This window comes from Passer domesticus, chromosome 6 (assembly GCF_036417665.1).
Source record: "Passer domesticus isolate bPasDom1 chromosome 6, bPasDom1.hap1, whole genome shotgun sequence".
NCBI classification, from domain to species: domain Eukaryota; kingdom Metazoa; phylum Chordata; class Aves; order Passeriformes; family Passeridae; genus Passer; species Passer domesticus.
In genome coordinates, this window is record NC_087479.1 from 25025150 (window position 1) to 25044909 (window position 19760).

General features: G+C 40.0%; 1 long non-coding RNA gene across 5 annotated transcripts in view; it reads left to right on the forward strand.

Moving 5' to 3' along the window:
• LOC135302912 (uncharacterized) overlaps positions 1–19760 on the forward strand; it is an 80812-nt gene that overhangs the window by 15863 nt on the left and 45189 nt on the right. For 4 of the 5 annotated variants that reach the window (XR_010364464.1, XR_010364466.1, XR_010364465.1 and 1 more), the window contains one exon: positions 108–3701. This is a non-coding gene — a long non-coding RNA (uncharacterized LOC135302912). Of the gene's footprint in view, positions 1–107; positions 3702–17601; positions 17702–19760 lie in introns of those variants that run through there. The other variant, XR_010364467.1, reaches the window with a different exon arrangement.

Here is a 19760-nt window from a genome sequence, read left to right on the forward strand (position 1 = left end):
TACTTTTTGTATAAATGCTTACAATCCTTGTCCCATGGATGTCCCTTAAAATCTATGACTTTATTACAAACTTCTTTTTGTGAAATCTCTCACTGCTTAACATTTAGGACCAGTTCTTCTGTACCTCTTGAGCACCCATGCTCTGCACAGCAGGATGTTGAGCATGCACCTCTTCTCAGCAGAATACAAGGAGTAAGAATGATGGTGCCATGAAGCTCTGGTTCACGTGTTAAACCACCATCCACCATGCAGTGACCAGTTTTAGTGCCATCCCAAAACAGACATAATGGCACAGTTGTCAGTTATCTGGGTGAGTCTAAAAAAATTTTATAACATGTCTTAGGTGAGAACAAATACTCATATTAGGAACAACAGTACAAATACTTGATGAAATTATAAATAATGCTGTTTTTTACAAAAGTAAGGAAGATTAAACAGTAAGACCATAAAATAACATTATTAACACAACACACAGAAGCTGAAAAATCAGGTAAATTTATTGTAAATAGTGTTTGGGTTATGCTTCAGGCTTCTGGATTTATACAAATATTAGTGACCCATTTGAAGAAAACCCAATAAATTCCTTGTCCTCCCTGCAGGGGACATAAGGAATAATGGATTATTATCCTCTTCATAACCATTTGAGACATACTGAAAGAGTTGTGTCCTGTTCCCTTTTGTATTTCCCATAAATTGATATAGACACATCATTCTTTCCATACAGTTTAGCAAATATTTAGCAAATTCTTTATAAATTTTGTGGCTCCTCTCTCCAGAGACCTGCTTTATTCTGGAAGTGCCATGTCCAAAGCCGGACACAGCACTAAACAGGAATATCCATCTCTCACATCCATAACCTCAAGCTCCCATTAACACCTCTCAGAATGAAGTCTGCCTCTTTTTCTGCAAGAATTCCTCCAAATCTTTTCTAGTTCTGATGCTTTTTACAATCTTTCCTTAATGATCACCACTGGGATCACTTCTGATGCAGTGGATAAAGCTAGTCTGACTCTTACTTGTAAATGGATTTTTCTCAGATCAAAGTCTTAGATTAACCTTTACGAAAAAATGAGATATTTGTAATCTCTAGTTCATGTTAGAACAAACTAATTATTCCAGACCATAACGAGTGACTGGCAGTGTCATTAGTAAAGACTGCCACCACTAGCAAAGCCCATTTTATGACAAAAAGCACTTTATGACAAAAAGCATAAAAACTGAACATTATCACAAAGTTCTTTTTACCTGGTTCTGAAATAAAAACATTAACAGGCATCTAAGAGGTTTTAGTGGAATCAGTTTTTAATTGCTTACAGATTTTTCAACAGCAGATGAGAATATTAAACTCATCAAAACAACAAAATCTATAATTTGAATAACACAAAAGATCTAATTTAACTTTACTTGTCTCCCCAGAGCAAGTGCTTACATCACCAAAATAGTTCTGGATATGTCCCCATAATTGCACAAAACACTTAAAGAAGCAGAATCAGAAACAGTTTTATTTTAAGTAAAAGAGTTGGAGGAAACACTTCCTTAACTGAAGCCATAGGTCAGGGAAAATCAGAGAATCCCAGGACAAACAGAAAGCAGATGCCAGGTCAAGGAAGGGCTCCCCTTGTCCAGGCTTGGGGTGGTCTGGTCATGGCAATGATGAGCCAGGAGCCCAGAAAATGAATCACAGAACTGTTAGGGTTGGAAGGTACCTCTGGAGATCACCTTGTGCATTTGTGGACATGGCTTCTTGTCCTGTCACTGAGCACCACTGAAAAGACTCTGACACCATCCTACTGACATCCATCTTTGAAATATTTATATGCATTGATGAAATTCCCTCTCAGGCTTTTCCTCCTTCTCCTCTCTAGACTGATGAGACCTCACCTATGCTGGCTAAGCTCCTGCCAGGCTGGTGACAAAGGCAGAGACCAAGTGCCAAGCTGGTACAGCCTCACTATTGATTTTAGAGGGTTGAATGTCAGAAGGAATAACCACTAGACATCTAAAATTGCTAGACTCACCATTTCAGATGGTAAGAAATGCTTGCTAGGTTGCACATTGTTTTCAGGGGCAGGAGAACCTGATTCAGACTACCAAAAAGAATTGTGATTTTCTAGTTCAATGGCTGAACTGAAACATGGGGGGAAGTTTTTACATTTTGTTTTTAAAAGCCTGCCTCTTCAAATCTCTTTTTTAAACCCACTTCCAGGTTCAGCATCTTGACTCTGAAATCAATTTTAAAATGAGACAATGAATTATTTACTTTCTAAAATATTGAAAGAATTTCAACTTCTTTTGTCTTTTCTTTGTTCTAACTCATCACCAATTTGGGGCTAATTTTGTAGAAAGTTTTGATTCCTTTCAAGACTATTCCAATTGAAAAGCCATACTTATATATATGTGTGTGTGTGTGTGTGTGTGTGTGTGTGTGTGTGTGTTTATTCTATTGTTTCCTCTTCTAGCAATAAGACAATGTCTAGTAATAAGACAATTTTTGAGACTTGCTGAACTGTTACAATTATGTGGTGAAGCCTGTGATCTGAGGCAGGTATTTCTTTGCTACAGCTGTTTATTTACACAAAGAATCTACATTAAATTCGTTTTCCCAGAATCCAGCAGGAACAGACAAGAAACAGTTCATCTGGGCATGCTTCCAAGCCTGTCTTTTCAGACACCAATCTGCTCAAAAAGAAGCTTGGTCTTGGCTTCTTCTAAGGGGAAATGCTACTCCAAGTTCTCCTGCCTCTTCTGCTGCACCTCTTGTTTTTCTGCTTCCACATCTGTGTTCCACCCACTGCCTGAGCTCTGCATTACCAAACAATGGTAATTTCCACCATCCCCCAAAAATCATCATCTTAGTCTCTCTATATTTCTAGCTATTTTCTGCTTTGGACACAGACTTCTCTTTTTTCCTTGTTCACTTTCATAAAGGAGCTTGACTGCCTTCTTTTATTCAGTTGAAATTAAGTGAAACAGTGTGCCAAATAGCTTGTCTATGATTGCCAAAAATAAGCTTGCTGGAAGCCATTCCTTTCGATGCCATAGACCTGTCCATTGTTCAAGTGGAATACAGAGCAGAGATCTCTTGTGGAACATGTCTCTGATTCATCCCCACTTAACTAACAGTGCTTAGCTGCTTCTTATCCCAAATATGCTCTTAGCCATGACACTGTGCCTTGAATCATATTTCATCTTCCAATGATGCCTTTGAAACCAAAATAAGTCTGAAAACCCCAATATTTTTCAAGATACAAAATCCAGGAAATTTTACCATTGCTTGTAGAAGCTTTTAACAAGACAGCTGAGCAATGGAAGACATATAAATTAAGCTTTTTCTTCAACAAGCCTGAGGAAGAGAAAAGGACAATCCACCACAGTAACTGGTGATGTTGCTGTGAGGGGTTTTGAAAGGTCTTGTAGCATGAGGAAGGCAAAGAGATGCCTTGGCAGAGAAGAAATAGCCCTAAGAATGCTGAGCACCCCTCTGGGGTAGCATGGAGAAGCCAATAGCTTTCAAGGTAGTTGAGATGCTGAAGCAACAACAAAATAATAAAAAGGAGCTTGTTTAAAAACAACCTAAAATGGTGTTCTCTTGTCTTCTATATTTGTACCCATGGTCATAGACCCCAAATTATTTATTTCTTAAGAGATGAAGTAAAGTTACTTTTTTTAAACTGAAATGTTGTGATAAAGCAGGCACATGCTCAGAGGCACATGCATACCTTTCCAAGAATGTGTGTGATGCTCCTGCAAGAACTGAGTCCTGATTTTGCAGATAAAAAAAAAATTTGCTGTCCAAGTTTCCCAAGGAGCTGCTAGCAAGCATTGGAAAAATTAGTGAGATACAATATTTTAGTGACTAAAATGTTTCCAGATTGCTTGAGAAACTCTGCCTAGGATGAAACACTTTGAAGCTTTCTCTCAACAGCTTCTTACCTTAATTAAAAGGGAAAACTAATAGTAAGGAGATCTTTCTCCCCCTTCATCATGAATATCACTCCTATGCACTGGTTGGAGCCACTACTAATGTGCTAAGACAAGACTAGGGTCTTTTATTCTGGGAATATATCTAGTCTGCAGAGGAGAAAATGTATGCCAAGTGTGGAGATAAAGGGAGGTACTGTCCCACTACTCTGCTGAGTAACAGGCACAGGTGAACCAAATTTAAAGACAATAACCATTTTCAGTAACCCCTCAAACCACCATATGAAGTAGGAAATGCAATCACATACCACCTATCACAGAGCAAACAGCAGACATGATCTCATTAAACCCTGATTTGATATTATGCAAATTTTTCTTTTGTACATTTCCATCTAGACTTTGTTAATACAAGTCTGTGTTAGCTCCAAGTGAGAGACACAACTAGGTGGCATTGAGAAGGACAATGCTTTCTGGCAGTAGTGCTAAGAACAACGCCTTCATCAGAAGAGAGCAGCTCAAAGGCCGCAGCAATCTCTGACAACCAGTGTTTTTAATATGAGTCCCTGATCTAGCCCTTCAGATAGGATGGCCTTGACCCCTGACCCTGAGATGTTGTGAAACATCTACAGGCCACACATAGATTTGCAGAGAGAGGGCAAAGAAGCCTCCAGGTCCCTGTGTGCTCTCACACCTTGCTGCTCCAGCCTGGGCAGCTAGGCAGCTTTCAGGTTCAAACTTAAAGTACAATAATTAAACCTGTTGCTTTTTCTGAACTCTGTTCAGAAACAATGTTTCTTCTGTGTTGTATTGGCGACAATAGAATCTGTTTTGCTATCACACAGGAGTGTAGAACCCAGGACATGGCACAGAATGGTAACATGGACAGCAGTGTTAGAGCAATAGTCAAAACTGCTTTTGCCCTGCTTTTGCAAACAATATGCCATGTATAACTGTATTTCACAAGACTTTGCCATTTATGGTGGAGGCATTATTTCTTCTCATCTTTTAAGTAGTTTTGTTATTTTGCTTTTCTTTCAGAGCGATGTCATTTATAGGAATAATTTTCAGAATAATTGAGATCTGGCAATTTGAGCACTTTTCATCAGTGTTAGCAACAGTACAGAAAAATTAAACTTTGGGATAACACCATACTCAGCTTGTTATAACTAAGCTCATGCTATACAGAATCAGCTGCTTAAAATACATGAATAAACAACTAACTAAATCTATGCATTTCAGTATCTTCAAGACATTCTTTGTGGAAATCTACATAGTAGGTTACTTAAAGAGCTTTCATAAGGACAGTGACTGTCATGGCGGGCAGACTAGTTATTTTCTAATGTATAACAGCCTCCAACCAAGCAGAGCTTTCTTAATGGTTGGAAAAATTTTATTAACTGCAAAGGACATTATTACACTAGAGTTGAGAAAGAGAGAGACAATGATCCTAAACCACAAGAAAAAAATAATATTGTTTCTCTCTTATAAAAATGTATAATTATTGTGAGAAGGATAATGGGTAAACTCCCACAAAATATTTGAATAAAACATTTGCATGAAATGCTGGCAATGTTATGCAAATACTGTGATGATTAAATGTCTAATTTATTGTTGTTATTATTATTATTATTATTATTATTATTATTATTATTATTATTATTATTATTATTATTATTATTATTATTATTATTTCCATTACATCCATATTTGAACACTCTAATTAAAGCACAGTTCTGCTGAGTTCAATACTATACAAATATGTCAAGGGAGAATCTCCGTTTCCTTGGTGGATCCAAATAGCAAATGCAAAGTCAAAAGAGAAAGAAATTTAGAGTGACTTATCCATCTAGAACATATAGTAAGTCACTGTCAAGAATGATGGGAAAAAGAAATTCAAAGCAACAAAAACATTCCACCAGTCTTATGATATCAGACCACACTCTCTCAATTTAAATCATGAAACATGAAAGCATGTACTGCTCTGTTCATTCAAAACCACATCTTCATTATCCTTTCCCTATTACATGTCTCTGTCTGTGAGGTTGACTTGGGGGGGAGTGGGTTGGAGACAAAGAGACCACTCACTGTGATGTTCATATGGTGAACAGAGTTCATTCTCAAGCCCTTCCTTATAAAGGAGATTTGAAAAACCTGGTCTGGATACTTTCATTGGTCTGATCTCTACGCCCTTTCAGGTTCTGGCCAGTGAAATGCCTGCAGCCTTGGGAGAGATGTGACTGGGCAAGGCCCCTTTCAGTCAACCCAGGGGCTGCTTAGTTTGCCTAGCACAAACCAGCTAGTATGTGGCAACATCTGTGCCTATTTACAACTGAACCCTCTGAACATAACCAGACATCTGAAAGGCACAGATATGCCTTTCCTACATCACAACATAAACTGGAAGTTTAGCCCTTCCCACACTATGTATGGGACAATATAATTTGTAAACTTCACACACATAAGCCAAAATCAAACAAACCCCAGTAGATCAGGTCAAGCACTCACTGAAAAATACCAAAGGATGAGGTGGGCAAAGATCCCTCAAGCAGAAGAGAGCAATCCTGCAATGATGTTTGAAGAAAAGGCGTTCTTACTAAACGACACTCCCAGATCCAAGGAGGAGCTGATCCTTCCACAAAGCTGGGCTGGTGTTTAAAACAAAGAGCAGAAACAGCCAGCCTCAAAAACAGCCTAAGTAGAAAGACTTTGCCTTTGAGAAATACAATTGTATAAACTGGATCCTCCAAAACTTCTCAGCAGTTCTGTCTTTTTTTATGGTGCTACAAGAGAGCAGCTCTCAGGTTGTGGAACCTTGCACTGGGTCAGTGGTACATGCTGGTTCCAGCTGCAGCATCCTGCTGGTCCCACAGCTCCCAGGCAATTGGCACAGAGCAGCAGCAGCCTGCAGCCAGAGTAGAGTACATCACAACCACGTTTCTAGTGTCTCTACACATTCCTCTACTTTTTAATTCAAGAAGACAGACATTTTAGCTGCATTTATTTTGATAGAGACTGGGAAGCAGAAAGATCCACTAGAACAGCAGGATGAGAAAAAATGAACTTGTGTAGCTGTATTTTCACTAGTGCACTTTTTCAATTTTAATGGAAGAGTAAAAAAGAAACTTTGGTTAAATACTTCTGGCTAAATACAGAAAATTCTGTTTTGGAAATGTTGCCTTTATGACTTGTGTTGCCACCCACCATGGTGGACAAACCTTCCCAAGCTCAATACAAGGTGGTTTCCTTTCCAGCCTTGATAATGTGTGCCCTACAAAATCATCCTTGTATTGGAGTCCAGCTCAGAGAAAAAAGTAGACAAACAAACCACAATTTCCAGGTGGGAATTACTGGGTACATAATTTTGGTGGTAAGCTATGGTTTTTGTTCAACCAATGCTTCAATCTCCTACTTATTTTGGAGGTTTGTTCAACTCCAGCCCCAACAACTTCAGTCAGTAAAAAGGCAACCCTTTCAAACCCCTCATGTGGGTTTGAAATTTCAACATTGTTAAGGAAAGCCTATATTATGAAAAGCGGGGGGAGAAAGGACATAAATTAGTCATTTTCTGCCTTTGCTGATGTTGAAGAAATTTTTCAGGCAGAAGTTTTCAGCCAATCTTATAATGAACATTTATTTCTACTCACTCTGTAATTCACAATTCACATTTATATTTGTACCCAATTGCAGAATTCATGACCCAACCTCTGCAACTGTATTTAGAGATATTTTAAATATGAAACAGAACCCCCCAAGAAACAGCACCTTCTTCTTCCATTTCTTCCCCTCCTGCTGGAACACACCTCAGAAGTCTTTTAAAAGATTGTGTAATAACTTGCAATCAATCCCAACACTAGTTTTACTGCAGTTACAGCCAGGCTATGCTCAGGACCATATCAAGGGATAAGAAAAAGGTAATTTTCTGTCAGCTTTGTTATCCATTCTCATTTCTCACACAGTAAAAAGCAATGAGCTAGTTAAGTTGTCAGGACAATTTAGAGGAGTCTTTCTGAATTAGTTATCTGCAAGGAGCCTCAGACAGCTGTCCCACCAATGGCAGAACTCCACAGTGAAGAAGCAGAATGAAATCACCTCTTCCCACCACAGGACTTCAAATGCAGAAGAAAGCTGGAAAAAAAAAAAAAAGACTAGTGCAATGTCACCACATACAGGACTGGAAATGGTATAAAATCCTGCATAAAGTGTCAAAGATACGCCTAAAACTTCTGAGAAGATCAGACTCCTGTTTCTCTGTGTAATAGGCTATCTGTTACGACTTTTGATCCTCAGACCACTACAATGTTATCTTGAGGATAAACAGTAGGACTTTGCTATTTCTATAGGAAAATGGATATCTGCTGGGATCTGAGGTTCCTCCTCGCTGCCCCTGGTAACGACACCTTCTCCTGCTTATTTGTGACCCCAGCCAACCATTGAAGCTTCCTACAACATTCCAGAAAGCATGAGAGGACAGCAGCAGAAAGGTGAAGCAGTGACTAGCACTTGCAAAAAGCTCTGAAGAGCCCAGAAGTGTTGCAGATCACAGCACACCACAGAGCTGCCCAAGCTCAGCAAAACCTGTCCTACAGCTGATTGCCTCCACAGCCAGAAGGAGGGCTCAAAGCTGAAGTAACAATTCAAGTACCTTGGAAACATCTTGATGGTCCCATGGACTTTATGACTATTAATGACACCAGAAGCAGGGAAGCTGAATCTGTGGTACCCTATTTGGATAAATGCATTAGCTGTGGTCAGTGTGACAATCTAGGAGGAGCTGAGCAGGCAGCAGCCAAGATACAGATCCTTTCCTGACTGGCTTAATCACATGTGTACAACTCTGAAGGGATAAATATCTTAGCAGCTTTTCTGGTAAAGGGCAATTACCAATTCAGCAGCACCAACCGGTTAATGAGGAACTGAATTAAAAGACCTGACAAGAGCTCAGTTCCTCCACACTTCTTAGATTATTTTGACTAGGAAAAGACAGCAGCATATATCCAATACATGAAGGTGTGCACTAGACCCACTTAATCTTGCTGCCCAATTTCCATCCCCTTAAACACCACAAGTCCCATGAGATTTTGCACCTATAAGACATGGAATTTGTTCTACTATAAGTATGATTTAAGTAATTTAAACTTGAATAAAGTATATTATCCAGTTCATAATCTAAATTTTAATGCTGTATGTTAACCAAAGCTAAATTAATCAAAACTACTCCACAAAAAGCCAGATAGAAGAATGGGCACTTTAAGTATGGTTTTAAGCAATTGGTCTCCTTTATCACAACCTGGGGTTTTGCAATCATTATTTCATCTTCTTTGTGCCTGAAGCTGTCGTTCTCCACAATGGTTTGATCCTTTTTGCCAAGCCTCTTCAGCTGTAGAAAGCTTTGGTTTGCTTTCCAGTTCAGGTTCCTGTCTGCTGCTTCTAATCCTCATTTTCATTCTTGCCAGTTAGTCATCTGGTTTCTTTGATCCTTTGTAGCAAACCTTGAACTCTGTTCTTATTCAGATTAGAATACAGCACTGAGAAGTAATGTTTTCTTTTCCTTGTAGTTTTGCAGCCTCTAGCTTGTTAGATCTTATTTTTTTCCAAATCTTCAGCTGCTGTAGTTGAATTTTCTGTGGTTTCAGGCCATGTTTCTGACCTACATGCAGCATCTGTGACAACAGTTATCAGCCTCTAACAATCGCAAGGGGTGAACATCTTCTATGTCTTCTCTCTTTTTCAGTTGTTTATTCTAAATGTTGTTTAGGCAGTATGGCTGGTGTACAGTACTGGGAGAGCAATAAGTTACCCAGCTGTAACAGGCACTGCTTGGACTCTCACAGCCTTGCAGGTGTGTAGGACAATGAGATCTTTCCAGGTCTTTCATTCACTGAGGTGGGGGAAGCACTCTGAGGATCTCCACTGTTGTACAGGAAGTGCCTAAAAACCCTTGAGAACTTAGGGTGTCCAGGCTGGCATCTGAAAGCACCAGCACAGCATAAATGGCAGCTCCACGAGTGTGGCAGAGACAGCCCACTACCGGTGACCAACAAACACAATTAATCCAGCTCATGCAAAAGAGGATGGCACTTGAGTGCAGCACAGGTCGTCTGGATGAAGGTGTTGGTGGACAGTAGGATCCCTTCCTCGGTGTGCCATAATGATCATGACTTCTCAGTAGCCAGAATGGTCATGTGAAACATCATTCCACTGTGATCCAACTGAATTTTCCTGAAGGTTCCTGTCCACAAAGAGGGAGGAAGATTTTTCAGTTGAAACCAGTGGAAGCAGTAAGTTGAGTTGGGTAGCTGAGTTGTGGTCTTATGAGGTGACTCAACTGCTACAAACATCAGTGTTAACTGCTAATTCCTTGTAGAGGGCATTGGTGGACAAGGTGTTTAATCCTCTATTTGGATACACCACTGCTGTTCCTTCAGTATGGCCAGTGCTGTTGCAATTAGAACAAAGGTTCCCTTTGCATAAATCACCTGGCAGTGTATTCTGCATCTCCATGCCTGGGGCAAGAGAGGACATCGAGTCTTTAGCTCTGGAGCAATACAATGTTCTTAGGCCTCTTTTTGAAGAATCCCATGAGGATTTTTGGAACCATGTTTAGTTTTCTCCCTCCTGGAGACTTCAATGCCATGAGTTTAGGAATTTTTCAGACATTGTTAGTACAGCAGTTCTTAGAATTACATGAGATGGTTAGTGTTAAGGATGTTAAACCATGAATATCCAAACTTTTGCATTCTCAGACAGACATAAACATGCCGAACACGTCTCTGGGGCTTGTCTTTGTCTAAGTAGAACAAAACATCATGGATGCAAAACAGTTTGAACAGGCCTTGCAGATATAGACTTTGAAAAAATATTAATTTCAAATAAGAAAAGGAAAAAAGCTCTTCACACCTTTGCAAAAAGGTTTACAGATTTTAAAGTTTGCAAAATGATGAGCTGAGCAGTCACTGGGTTGCATCTGAAGAGTGCTGGGAAGAGCCATTAATTCTGTGTTCTTTATACTCATGCATGGAAGCATGAAAGTCAGAGTTTATATACATGTTCTTGAAAGATCCTGCTATTCAGATTTCTGATTTCTCACACGCATGAAACAAGAGTCCAAACAAACAGTCAACATGAAATAATGCCAAGAAGCCATGAATATATTGATTTAAAACACAAATTTTAAGAACTGCCAAGATAAACAAGATAAACAAGAAATTAAAAGCCAAGGGATCATTGTAGAAGTCCTTCTGAATGGAGCTTTTCTATAGGAGGATCAGTCACCTGTTTGTCCAGTAAGAGCCATTATTTGTCCAATAAACAGCAGTTTATCTTTTTTTTTTTTTTTTTTTTATCATATGTGTGGGAAAAACTGGAGCATTGACTGATTCCTTGACCTCTTTGCTCTGATGTTCTGACCAGCAATGTAACTAAGCATTCATTCTTTACAGTTTTCATGATACACCTGAGACACTGCAGATACAAACCCTGAGTGGGAAAGAGATGTTGCATGAAGTTTTTTTAGTAATTACCCTAAGCAGAGATGATTTTTTGTCTCTTGAACTTACCTATCAGGCATGTCTCTTGATCTTACCTATCAGGCATGGTTCCCTACAGCTGCAGAGTTTTCTTTTCCTAAGCCTCTTTCTCTTCCAAATACATTTCATGCATTTCTTACCTGTATAGAGCTACTGAGCCCTTTGTTGCCATAGTTTCCTTAATTGTTCCCATGTCTGTCCTCTCCCATTTTCCACAACATACAATTCAAAAACTTTTGCCATCCAGGATCTTAATTACTGACACAAATCACCTAAGTTAACAAGAGAGCTGTTAAAGAGGCCTTTAACACTGTGATATTTGCAGTTTATGATTTTGATTTAGCCATTTGCTGAGACTTAACAGAAAATAATTTTCTGTCTTCTAAAGCTTTACTTCATTGTAACCCATAAACAGTGTGAAATAAGAAAGAAGCATTCAAAAGGTAAAACCTACAAATATAAAAGCAAGCTTCACCAAATTCTTAAAACAGTTTTTCAAACAGCTTGTATAACTATGGTCTTCCATGTCCCAATGCTATCTTCACCTCCCCTGGGATCATCATGCTGCTTAGCAAAGTAGGTAAAGCATTTTGTCCAGATGGTAATTTGTGCCCAAAAAATGCATGACTCATAAGGATAGTCAAAGAAGATGCTAAATAAAAAACAAAGGGGTAAAAGTTCATGGTACTTTTCTTCCATCTATTCACACTATGTTCTGGTTCCAAGGCTGGTGGCTGGGGGACAAGCTGGAATAGCCACATTTGCTTGAGTTTCTCTGTCATTGAATTTCACAGATATTTATGCATACATACAAGTCAAATAGTTATTAATTCATAAAAGAAGCAAAGCCAAAACCAAAACACCAAACAACTTGTGATTTATTTGACTCATAACCAGAAGTTACTTCTGACATCTTGTAAAGAGAAAGCATATGAAGGACTAGCAATTCAGTAGCAGCATTCTGGGCAGGAAATTTCACCAATAGATAACGATATCTTTAACAATGACTACAAGATTTAATTTTCATGGAACTTGTGGAAGAAGTACCACATGAGCAATGGGACACGGGGTGCGTGCAGAGGTGTCGCCCGGTGAGCACACCTCACACACCTCCTGCTCCTACATTTCCCACTGATGCACCACCAGCCACACTGACAAGTGTTCCGTACTTTCGGAACGAAAAGCCGAGTGCCTGGGCTGCGAGAAATCGCGGAAGAGAAACGGAGGGTATTTACGCCGCTGCCGGTTTGGAGACACACCGCCACCCCACGTGGCAGCGGCGGGCTGTCCGGGGGGACACCCGCTCCCTCAGCGCGGCCCCGCTCCCTCAGCCCGGCCCCGCTCCCTCAGCCCGGCCCCGCTCCCTCAGCGCGGCCCCGCTCCCTCAGCCCGGCCCCGCTCCCTCAGCCCGGCCCCGCTCCCTCAGCGCGGCCCCGCTCCCTCAGCCCGGCCCCGCTCCCTCAGCCCGGCCCCGCTCCCTCAGGGCGGCCCCGCTCCCGCCGCCGTGTCCCTTGTGCAAGGGCGCCATCTGGCGGGAGCGGCGGGTGCCGCCGCCTGGGCCCCTGTCCCTCCGCCGTATAACCCCCGGCGAGCGGGTGGCCCCGAGAAGCTGGGGAGCCCCGGGTGGCCCCGAGAAGCTGGGGAGCCCCGGGCGGCCCACGGAAGATGGGGAGCCCCGAGCAGCCCATGGAAGCTGGGCTTCCCCGCGGGCAGCCCCGCGGCCTCGGCTCCGCCAGCAGCGCGGCCTTTGAGGCGTCCGGCACCTTAACGGGCCCAAAGCGCAGGAAAGGCGCTGAGGGTGACTCGGCAGCGTATCGCTGGAAATGCCAGGGCTAAGGCAGGAGAAAAGCCTATTTTTTAAAATATTAGTATTTTTTTCTTCAGGGGAAAGAGTAATTTCGAAAGGATTTAGTCAGAAGATACCAGTTTGTCATAATAGACCAGTTATTCCATCGTCAGGGTCGCGCTGGTCTTCCCAAGAATAAAACACAGGGCGCAAGAGGAGGGAGCCGGGCAGGGGCCGGTTTGTGCGAGCCGGGAGTTGGCGGCTTCCAAGTCTCAGCTACTGAAATAACACTTCAGGGACAAATTTAAATGTCCGTATAATCATTCACACTCATGAAAAACATTCAGGGAAAAATTCTTATCAGAGGCTGGCGCTTAAGTGAAGTGTTTTGGGGGCTGGCCTCCCCCTTATTTTCGTCACAGGGATGCTGAATTCCTGTTCCTCTAAGGGGTTTGTTTAAAACGCTCCTCAAAGATTTTATGCCTGAATGTTCATGTTTCATGTTTCTCTGCAGCAAAAATAGAAACATACTTTTCACCTCTTTTTTTTTTTTTTAAGTGCAACCTGCACACACACACAAAAAAAACCCAAACCCAAAAAAACCCACAAAAACTGACCACGTTCTTGGCGAGTCAGAATTTGTAGTAATTTGCAACCCTCTCCTTCAGAACTGCTGCCTCTGAATTTTAAAATTACTCATCTCAAGAGAAATTGGTATGCTGGCAGAAGAATAAATCTCAATAGCTGTATAAGAATCTGTATTCATTCAATCTCTTGTTGAGGACTTTGCTTTGTAAGACAGTATTTTGTAATATGTCAAGTTTTGCTTCTCTGGTTCTTTGTTGCTTAAACTGACGAGCAATAAGCTACCTTTTCTTTTTATTCTCCATCACTAAAAAGTTAGCAATTTTCCACAACAATAGATGGAGCATAGTAAAAAATGTAAAAACTTACAGTGAAAAATGCTTGGAAAAAAATCTTGAAAAATCATACCTACTCTTGTTTGTAATGTGTGAAATTATTACAAGTATGTTCACTATGAGGACTATTGATAGATTACTCACAATTTAGCTAAATTCAATGAACCACATACTGTGCCCATCTCAGTAGGTGACTCATGCATTTTGTATTTCAAGTATCAAATGTTTGCCAAAAACAGTATTTAAAAAAGTAGGAAAATTGTTCAAAAGGGCTTGTGAATAGGTTGGGACTACCCACAGGCAGCTCTTACTTATGTTCTGACCACTTACGTAGGATTTCATGGCACTGCTGTAGTATTCTGCTAGAAGTAGTGCTTAGCCACAGCAGCCCCACCTTATGCACTTCATGTCTTTTTCTCACATATATTGTACATTCTTTAAATACACACACATTAGAATTAATGTGATGCTTTAAAGCAGTTGTGTTCTAAAGAGAAAAGCCTGCAGAGTAAACATTTTCCCTACGGAGTTACTGCTCTGTAATTTTATACACATTTCCTAATTTTCCTAGCACCATGCTTTGCCCTTCTAAATTTCAATGTAAAAAAAAAGAAAACAAATCAGCAATGTCAAAAGAATAATTTAGCTGATCCCTGAATAATGCATAATACTATTTTAAATCAAATATTTCAATGTAAAGCTCCAGAATCAGGTTCACAAGAAGGAATAGGCTTCAGTCTTCCTGGTGTTGACACCTTTTCACAGTTTCAACACCTGCAGTGTGACAAAGGAGGCCACTACATGTTGAAGACTTGGTAGGTTAGCTTAGATTTGGGCAGTTTTCCAAACCCATTCATACAGACCTCAGAATGCATCTGCATCTAATTTTTACCTTCAAGTAAGAGTTACCTGATCCCAGAATATTGTGCATTGCATATGCACAACATCCGTGTATTATAAACACCTTTGTGAAAGCTGACAATCATGTGCCTTCATGGCGTAGGATGAGAGAGGACACGTTTTTTTCACCAGGGCCTGTGAATTGTACACATTTATAGAGGGTGGGCCTTTCAGTGTCTGTTTTCTGGATGCCTTAAAACAGGTGAAATACTTGGTGAAATATTTTTGCATGTTTGGTGACTCCTTTAATTCATCACTGATCATCTCTGCATCTTCTTTCCCAGCATTCCTTTGGCACTTTCCCCTCATGAACTGGCTCTGTTGTACAGAGTCCTTTCTGATCCCTGGAGGAAGCCAGCACAGTGTCATCTAAAAAGTGATCAACCTAGAGTTCACAGAATCGTGGAATGATTTCAGTTGGAAGGGCCCTAGAAGATCACTGATTTCCAACACCCCTGCCATGAGCAGGGACCCCTGCCACTGAACCAGGGTGCCCAGGGCCCCTTCCAGCTGGCCTTGAGTACGCAGGGGGATGGGGCATCCACTGCTTCTCTGGGTAACCCGCTCCAGCATCTTATATCCAGTTCCTAATAGCTAATCTAATCCACCCTCTCTTGCTTTAAAGCCATTACTCCCTTGTCCAATCACTGTGTCTTGGAAAAAGTCTCTCTCCAGCTCTCTGGGAGGGGTCCAGGGAGGCTGCTGTGAGGTCTCTGTGGAGCCTTCTGTACTCTGGCTGAACAGCCCCAACTGTCTCAACCTCTCTTCAGCACCTCTTGAGAGCTGCTCACTCCTTCTGATCATCTTTATGGCCTCCTCCTCCTCCATGGGTTCATGTTGACCAGGGATATATTAAGCTGATGGAGTCACAATTTCCGTATATATGCAGAAGTGCTACAATTAAGCATAATATTGGCCCCTGAACTTTAATAAATTAAAAACCTAGCATGAAGCATGTTTTATTCATTGCTTTGTCAACAACTTCACATTTGTACCCCGTTTTTCTTGCAAAAATTGTCAAAAGAACACACGTGAAAAGTATTGTGGGAAAATATTTTATTTATTTTAGATTCATTTAATGAGATTTAGCAACCAGACAGCAAGTAGGAAAAACGACATCAGTATGCCCAGACAATTCCCTAAAGGCCTTTACCAACTGTTTTGTAGGAGGATCATTAGCATCCTGCCTATGAAATTACCAAAATTGATTTCTTCATATTGACGTGGGTGAAAGTAATGATACTTGAAGGAAACATGAAATTTTAAGCAGAGAATGTGTACGTATTTTGCTGGTAGTATAAACTTGTCAAAGTGTTCTGCATTGGGAGTGAATGCATGCACAATATGGAAAATCTCAAACAACATACAGATTGTATTTTTTAATACTCCAAGATTAAGGCATTGCTCCACTTGGGAAATCATGTTAATTGTTAAATGATGACAGCTGTAATATTAACATTTTTAACAAGGGGCCAGATTATTGCTTTACTATCCATGCATCATGCTAGAAATGCTTTTTAACATCAGAGAGTCAATATTTATCAAGAGAATTTGATTTAGTAATAACCAGTATAACAGTACTCCACAGTTTCCATTAGTTTGATTGAATGTTATATCTGTCTAAGCAAACCAAGCATTAGGCGCTTCAGTGAAAGTCACTTGTCATAGAGAAAAATATAATGCATGAATATTTCATTAGTAGATGAATACCCATAAAAACTTTACTTGAAATGCTTGAAAGCACCTACTGAATGCTTGCCAGTTATCTCATAAAACAGAGATGGTAGTAATGCTGCTGTTGAAACAGGAAAAAATCTATTAGATCATTTAACATACTAAAACAATTATGGTATAATTATAAGGAACATAATTATATGTTCTTGATGTCTTTAACAGTGCAAGCCTCACTAATTAACATTAGAAATTCAATCAAAACAAATTATGCTTTAAAATTTAAGGATGAACTTAAAGAGAAAGATCACGTTTACCAAGTCAAACAAGTCTAACTTTAAATTCCACCTATAGTAGGCAAACTCTTCATATGTATGTTTGCAGTCTCTCTCTCTTTCCATCTTCTAAATGTTACTTAGTGTTTTGGAGATATATTGAGAGAGAAAGAGAGAGAGAGAGAGCGAGAGACTTATACATACACTCAAATTACTTACTATTATAGAGAGCTATAGTGTCAGTTTTGCCTGAGACAAAATCCAATTGGGATTCTTGTGGCCTTTAGTTTAAACTTTAAGGGAAGGGATTCATACTGTTCCTAGTGTATTTGGGTGTTCTCTGCATATACCTCCATTGTGTATAACCTTACCATAACATTTTAATCTCCAATTCTCCTTGGTTTCTATTTTACTGTTCTCTGTTGCTTTTCACGTCTCAGGACTATGAGACTTTTTATAGAACAAAAAACCCACCAGTTTTTGGAGAAAACATTCCGTTCTTTTTAAAAGTTTAGATGTGTCGTGTCATTAGGACAACAAAGAAGATCTGCCCAGACCTTTCCCTGTATTAACTATTCTCTTTGAAAACATCTGTTTTGCAGAACTGGAATTAACCTAACTGCTTCAGTCCTGTGTCATTCTCAGTTTTCCACTGGAAAGGATTTCTCTGAGGCTCAGACTGGTTCCAGTCAAAATATACAGGTTGGGTTTTTTTTTTGTTTCTTCATAAACAAACATTGTGTTTCACATCTAGGCATCTATGCCTCTGTCTCAGTTACCACTGTGCTTCACAGGAGGGATGGGCACTTGCTTGTAGCCCCTGCATCCCTTCAGAGAGGGGACTTCCAGCCAGCTGGGCTGCATTTCTCTGGAGATGTCCAGTGAAGCCCAGCTCTGTGAGCAGCACAGCCAGGCAAGGTGTACAGAGCAGGAGCACTTGAAAACTTTGGAAATATATAGAGTAATATTTAAACCAAAAGAAACAACCATCATTTTTATATTTAGTATTAGAGTGTTAGATACAAAAACAAATTTCAAAACATCTGAATTTCTTATGGAGTGGAAATTACCCAATTTTGGCTAGCTCTTTTCCTAGACTGCTACTGATAGTCTAATAAGCTTTTCTATTTGTTTAATAATCTCACCAATTCAACAAAATACCTACAGGGTATTTTCCTCTCAGACTGTGGAGATTAAAAGGAAAAAGAGGTTCAGTTATTGACATTACATTAAACAGGTGAATGTAAGAAACCTCATGAACAAAAAAAAAAAAAAAAACAAACAAAAAACAAACAAAAAACAAACAAACAAAAAAAACCCACAAAAAAAAAACCAACCAAAATTTTCCATAAAACATAGAGCACTGAAATACTATTCAACATATTTATATTATATTTGTACTGGTACTGGACCCTAGCAGAAATACTTCAAATATGTTCCTGTCCCTTGCATCGAAAAGCTCAGAATGTCAGCATCATTCATAAGAATAGAAAAATGGAATCCTGCAAGACTTGGTTTCTCTCTTTAAAAAAAAAGTAGCATATGGAATAAGCCCTGCATGTACTCCTCTTTCTATATTTTTGCTTTCCATTCATTTTCTCAAATTAACTAAAGCAGAACTATTATCTAATTAATATTTTAGCCATTTTCTGTGCTCCTTTAAGTGGACAGACACATTCAAAAGTCTGATTATGAGTAGTGCTGAACACTGTGGGCACCAGCCAGTTCCCTAAATGTGAGAGAGCAGTGCTGATTGAGAGACCTTCAGATAGCCCAGTCAGTCATCCCAGGGCAGGCAGATGGGGGTGTTTGCACCTTTTGGCACCCCCAGCACCTCCTCTAGGTGACTCCTCAGTCAGCTGGTCCTCACCCATGTCTCTCCAGGTCTGCCAAGCTCCAGTCAAAGGTAGCACCACTTTGGTTAGCTTAACTCCCTGCTCCTGGCTGGCTTGGCACTCCGGGGTGCAAACTCCAACACAGTGTAAGATATCAAAAATACTACAAGAGTTGACATGATTATAGCTTATTTCAGGTTAATCCTCAAGAAAATCTTGGTGTGAGGACTATGAGATTTCAAATTCTTATTGATCATTAAAAAAGCTGGTACTCTAGACCCAAGTATATTCCCAGAAACACTGGACTTTATCAGAGCACATCAGCTACAGCAGTGATCAGTGCCAGTGAAATTGTGCAAATTTTTCACTGAATAATTACATTGGAGCATTTGAATTCTAAGAAGAAAATTCAGACAACTCCTTGCATAATTTGATTAATCAACACCTCCTCAGTGAATAAAGAGTCTCTCATGCTATTAGAGGTTGAATGGATTCAAGAGCTATGCTGGAGAATGACAGCAAAAATTAACTGAATAACACAGAAACAAACTTGTCAAGTCCCCCACATATAAGACTGCTTTCTATTTCAGGTTCTGTTCCATTCTTCCACAGAACTAAAGATGATAGGAAGTCTTGATCCTCCATATAAGCCCTTTAAATATAGCAGTGTAATACTTTTGTTGTTAGATGACAAAATATCCCTGTTGTGGTAGGGCTGCCTGCTCTGGTTTAACCCCTTCTCCACACAGTGTTTCTCAGTGCAGCTGGAGTATGCAGAAACCCTGTACAATTTTACCTAACAATTTCTATACTACACTACACTTCCTTCTGTGAACTGGAGTTTTCAAAACAATTTTATTCACGTTTGATTTTCATATGGTCAGCTGTGCAATACACTTAATAGGCTTCTGTTATTTGGTTTAGTT